The sequence below is a fragment of the Trachurus trachurus genome, assembly GCF_905171665.1.
Source record: "Trachurus trachurus genome assembly, chromosome: 16".
Taxonomy (NCBI): domain Eukaryota; kingdom Metazoa; phylum Chordata; class Actinopteri; order Carangiformes; family Carangidae; genus Trachurus; species Trachurus trachurus.
The window spans coordinates 16,889,273-16,895,510 of record NC_139902.1 but is presented as its reverse complement, the minus strand read 5'-3'; positions in this window follow the sequence as shown (position 1 = coordinate 16,895,510).

Sequence of the window (6,238 nt, the reverse complement as noted above, 5' to 3'; positions counted from 1 at the left end):
TCTCTACTAGCATCTCTAACATTTCTTGGTCTCTGTATTTCTTGTTGTTCCTGAGCTTAATCAACCTGCAGGGTGCACTGTTGCTGAACGATCCACCAGGGGTTTTTACCCCATTGGACAGTGTCCCACAATCTCAGATCCTGCTACCTTAGTTACCGCTGCTTGTTCCAGTCTCAACCAAACCGATGAAATAGCAGAAATGACTGGAGAGACAAAAATAGAGGAATTTGCAATATCTTCATTATACAACCAACGCAAGGACACAAAAAAGCATCTGTGTAGAAAGGGTGTGTGCAATGTAGTGAAAAAAAAGCAGCATGAGACTTGATGTTTACTGCACACACAAGAATTTCATCCATGATGGAAGCGGCTGCAGCAGCAATACTATTGTTTTCCCACTAAACAAGTGAGATGACCCCTGAACCGTTCCTTTGCCTCTCATGGGACTAAGGAGAGAGGGAGGTGTCTGACGTTGTGTTTAGGTGATCTCTCTCAGGAATTGCAGAAGTAGAACATCGTCTTTACAGTGTACTTTAAGAGTTTGGGTAAAACAAGCCAGTAACTTCCCCCCTGCATGAAAATATGGTGGCTCATCTGGGTGAATTTGTAACTATGGTGGAAGAAAATATAGGCTATATATACGTGAATGTGATGCTGGAATAAGATCCAGAGACTCAAGGTCAACCAAGCGAAATGTTTAAAAATACCTCTGGAGCCCCTCCAGGTTTATGCATATGGAGCAGCCCAGACATTAGCATTGTAACAGAGGTTGTGGGTGCACTGTGGGACATTTCCTGGTATGCAGCGCACAACTTTAATAATCAGAGGAAGAGCTATTTTTCAGAGGCATTGTTGTGTTTTAGACCTTTGAGACACCACAGGAGGAGAGAACTGTGACTTGTGCTGCGGTCAAGTCAAGAAGTGTTGGCGTAGGTGGAAGTGGCCTGGACAATAAGCATCAGACCACCCTTCCCATAGTAAACTTGATTTCCTCTTGCACTTTTTTTTTAACATGGACCTTTAAAAACCATGAATGGAGCTTTCTTTCAGTCTTTAAAGGTCATTGACAAATCCAGAAGAGCAGCCAAGCAGTAAGCATTCGCCTCAGCTTGGAGAAGTCAGATTTGTCCCTTTGAAAACATTTGGAAGTTGAATGAAAACTGTCTGTACTTTTTCTGTGACAGAAATAACAATCCTGGCATTTTTCCAAACGACAAACAGGACTGATAAAATGAGTGTTCTCGAAAACTGTGGTGATAACAAAATATATTTTGTTATCATAAGATAATAACTCCAGATCACTTGGGAGGGGTGATGCTATGATTATCCACTCATAAATAGGTCCGACTAGCAGGATGTGGATTGGAAGGATGCCTCTGAACAGAGAACCTTTGTTTTTATTAATCCCTCAGGGATTTTCTAAGGTCAGCTAAACTTGGCTGGTTTCCATCAAAGTCACATGTGTCTGTTTGGGCTAGTGTGTTCGTATGATACGGATGACGCACTGAACTTCTGCAGGCATTTCAGTGATGTAGGCATAAAAAGCCACTGATGCAATAATTCTGTGGATTCGGGGCAGAATAGTCCTGCTTCATGTTCATTGGGTAATAGCTCACTGAAATGCCGGCTGACATTTAGAATGATCTCTCAAAGACAAATCAATGCTCTGCCTTCTGGCGTTGGAATATCGTCAGCGGATCAATAGTTTGTGTTGCTTTGAGAAAAGGAGTTGGGCAAGGGGACGTTAAGTAAAGCTTGTCATGACTGAGTGTCGGGTGGAAGTCATACAGCAGCAACATGGTCAATTTGATAACAAACAATGGATCAATGGTTTCCAGCCGAGATGAACACATTGATCAGTAAAAATACTGAGAGCTGCCCTCTGTTTCCAGTGGGCTTTTGTGCTCCACATCTATTTTTAGAAAGCCTATGGCAGCAGATGAAGGCACGGCATCAGGGACCTATTCAAAGTTAGAAAGTAAAGTGACCTCAAGGTCAATGCACAATAATAGGATACTTTGAAATTGTTGTGGTTTTTTTGCCTTTCTGGAGCTCTGTTACAGCTCTCCCCGTCTCTCACATCTCTCTTTTTTTTTATCTCTCACATCTCTGGGAGAGGGTTCACAGAAAATGAATGAACACATTTTTCTGAAAGGTTTTTTTTTCTTTTTTACTTTAAAGGATATTTGTTGATTCATCCCTCTCATTTAATTGTACCATTTGTACCATGTCTGTCTTTTCTGTGGTCTTCCATTCTTTAAAGAGACAGAGAGAAACCCATAAAGCTTCATGGGCTCTATCTAACTGTGTTATTATTAGCTGTAGTGCAAAACTTTGTTGCCAGTGTTTCAGGATTAAGTACCAAACATGACTTCCTTTATATGCTTTTTCATGTTATTTGATCCAACCTGTTAAGTGCATTCTATATCACCCTGAAAGTCCAACAGGAAATACCACAGGATGCCAGACAGAGTAACCCAATAAAAGCTAGAGCGCCCTAATCATTAGTCGGGAAACGCACTCGCATAACACATCCAGATGTAGAGGCTAATTGGATTTTACCATCAAATCAACAGTTGTAGTGCCTTTGTGCTTTTATGAGATTGACCGCAAGGTAAACGGAAAGTGGGCTGTTTGAAGTGACAAAACTTTGCCCGTGGCTTTTAGCAGGTACAGTATATAGTGCCTGAGCTTGGTTGCTTATAGTGTGTGCCATATTTCACTGTTTGGAGCAGCAATGCACCATGGTTTCTCTCCCTAAATTGATCTCGGAAGTCTTCCACAGTTTGCAATGGTGGTGACTCATCAGGGGCTGATGTAAGTAAGATGGCAGGCATTGAGGTAATTGGTGTGGAGAGGTAATTTCCCTCCTGTTCCAGGGCTGCCCTCAGAGATGTGGCGGCCACTAGAGAGAAGAAACTGAGGGGACAGAGCATGTGTGTGTGTGTGTGTTGGTCTGTGTGGAGGCGAGCATGGTTACGTCAGAAGTTGCTGTTAGTATGCTGCCCCTCTCTGGGGAGGAACATCCCCTCTGACTGGAGGAATAAGCACCTGACAATGATCACATCCGCTGCAGCTCTCCCAGGTTGGCATGATGAAACCCTGCATCCACACAGGAGGAAGGCAGGAAGACAAGCCAATGGAAGGAAGGCACAGCAGTGGATGAAACAAACTCAATTAAAAACACGTCGTGACAAACATGTGTATCAATTAAGATCATGTTAGAGGGCAGTGAGAACCCCTCCCCACCACCACCACCACCACCACCACCACCTCTGTCTTTTTTGTCTCCCGGAAAAACACGCTTTGAAGTTCAAAGAACAAGGAACAACAAAACATGGCTGACTCATTCCCTCCCAAACATGGATCATCTGCTATTAAAGGGAACAAAACATTTTCTAGTTGGGTCGAATGAGTTGCAAGAAGCAAGCGCTGTTTGTCCATCGCTCATATCTGTTGCAACACTTAAGCTCAGCTCCCCTCCTGCTCCCAGTCTGCCTCCCTGCTGGGTTTCATCATGCACAGTGTGTCACAGGGCAGCAGTGCTATGGTGATTAAGCCACAGAACTCTGGGAGTTGATTTGGAGCTGGTACAGTAATTGTGGTGAGTAGGCTTATTTGGTAGAAGAAGAAAAAAAGTCTCCAGGTTATGACCACAGTCTCTTGAAATAGAACGGAAAGAGCTAAAGCACCATAGCGGGAAGTATGTCTTTGTTATATTCCTAGTCCCAATAGATCATTTGAAATGACTAAGTTGGAATAAACAACATAACAATGATGTGTGTGCTGTATGTATACTGACATCTCTTGCTCTTTAAAATAGCCTATAATGGCCTTTTGTTTAAATTTGGAAAGTGCTGGGGGGCTCTTCACCGCTCTGGCCCACTTGTTCTCTCATCTCTAATATTCCCCCCACTCCACGTCGATGCTCTGCTGTCAAAACATAACACGAATGCATGTACGAAGACACTCGCATGCGTATACGCGCACATACACAGGGGTTGTGTTTGATATGAGGGAGGTGACAGACAGTGGAGCCTCGGCCCTGGAGAGCAGAGCGGAGTGGCTCTCCAGCAGGGACGCTGACGTTCACACTTAAATGCTTTAATAGGACTAAAGTAGACAAAGGCCGCCAGTGACGCATTAGGAGCTATAATGGGGTTGCCACATTGCAGGTTTACTGGACCCTGCCTATTTCCAATCCCACAATCCCTCATCAGCCCCAGGAAGCTAGTTATAAATAAAAGTGTAGGTTAATCGCCACTAATGCGTCCCAGTGAATGTCTGTTTTATTTTTGTTTTTCTTTTGAGGAGCAGTAGGGCAGGTTGATCGAGGACTGCTCAATACCAGGAACCGATTAAGTGCAGGGAAACTAGTTTGATAGCTTCGTTTTATGAAGACTAAAAAAAGCACAACAACAACAAAGATTAATCTAGAGCTTGCAACATAAAGTAGGTTAGCAAGTCATTGTATTGCGCAATAATTACCAACCACAAGAATAGGGATCTTGCAAAAAATATATTTTCAGCTTTGAATTTTAGGATTTGGTCAAGTTACGAGCACAACGGCTTCGTCAGGTCTTATATATAGGGATTCTGTGATCATGATAATTGTCATTCATGTGACAGCCTCGCTTCCTCTTTTGATCAATTATGCCTTTGCGTCTGTCTAGGGCAGCGCACGGGGTCAGAGCTCGCCTGCTCTGACGGATACTGTGACAGATGGAGCTCTGGGTCTTTAGCCATCATTACCTTGGACATGAAGGCTTGTTATCTCTCACACCATCTTTTCCTACTTGAATGCCAAAAGTAATTCACAAAGATGAGGAGTTTGCTAAATCTGTTAAACTGTAAAAAAAAAAAAAAAAAAAAAAGAAAAGTGATAGTTTGTTCTATCACGATTTTGCAAAAACTATTCTTTCTTTTATAACAAAAAAAAGTTATTTGAATTATTTATTTGAATTTCTGTGCAACCAGATGTCAACATAATTTATTCCATATGTATGGAATAATAATGAATACATAGCCCAGCCCCTTTTGTCTCTGTTATCAAGTGATCAAGTTACACAACATGGATCACACATTAGCCCGAGTGCTGTTTTATGTCTGGGGTGAGCCTGCAAGCTGTGCATTTCCTTCTTGGCTTCTTGGTTGCGCTGTGATAAAAGGATTGAGGGGTTAAATGTTTGTCCAGCTGAAACAACACAGTAAAACTCCTTCTCTGTGTCTCTGTAGCCCAGTCGTCAGAGCTCAGGACCTAAAAATAGCCGCGCTGGCTCCACGCCCCTGGCTGGGGGACAGGTCAAATTATGAAGGAAGATGAAAAATTTAAAGGCACAGGCTGCTTGGCCACAAACCCAGCCCTGCATCAGTGGTCAGATAGAACATTTGACTTGACTTTTATGGGCTGGAGTCAGATTATATTAACTATGGAGCTCGGCCAGTTTGGGATGTAATATTAATTGAAAAAGTCCTACTATGTAGCTACTTGGTGCTTCCAATTCTGGGTTTGAGTTGTTCAAATGTATGTACAGCCAGTGTCTGTGAACTGTAGTGTTTTTCTCCAGCCCTATGTAAAATAGTATCAAGGGTATTTCAAGGAAATAGGAAGTGTAATCCCGGAGACGTGTTCTTGACACAGTTTGAGAGGTTTATGTAATTGCGATCATGCTGTTATGGCATCTTACAGTTGGCTTCCTTGGCTAGCTAGCTGAAAGCATGCTTCCTGTGTAGCAGCACTGCCCTGGATACACACTGAACCCCACACACACGCTGAGCTAACGCAGTGAGGTTACACTTAAATGAGCACAGTGTTCATTTGGTGTCTCGTTTGACTGAACACATGTTGTCATATTTTACCCAAATGCTTTTGCATTTGTATGAGGTTGGCTTTGCTGAAATTCATATTTCAGAAAATAAAAAATGTAAATACCTACTCTATTTTCATGTTTTGTGAATCACATAAAAAACAAACAGCCATTTTATGCTGAGGAGATTTAAAGTTTAAATGCTGCTCTTTCAGTATAAAAAAAATGTGATCATTCCAACCATGTACCTGAGAGAACAAAATGAAGACATGAATAGAGTGAGAGAGAAAGACTGGTTCAACATATCAGAAAAGATAGAGGAATCAAGTCTCCATCTGCAGAGAGGGAGTCAGGAGACATGCCTTCTGGCAGGAGCTGAAGAAGACAGCTGTGTTTGGTGTGGTATTTTTAAACGCATCAATGCTGCTCCA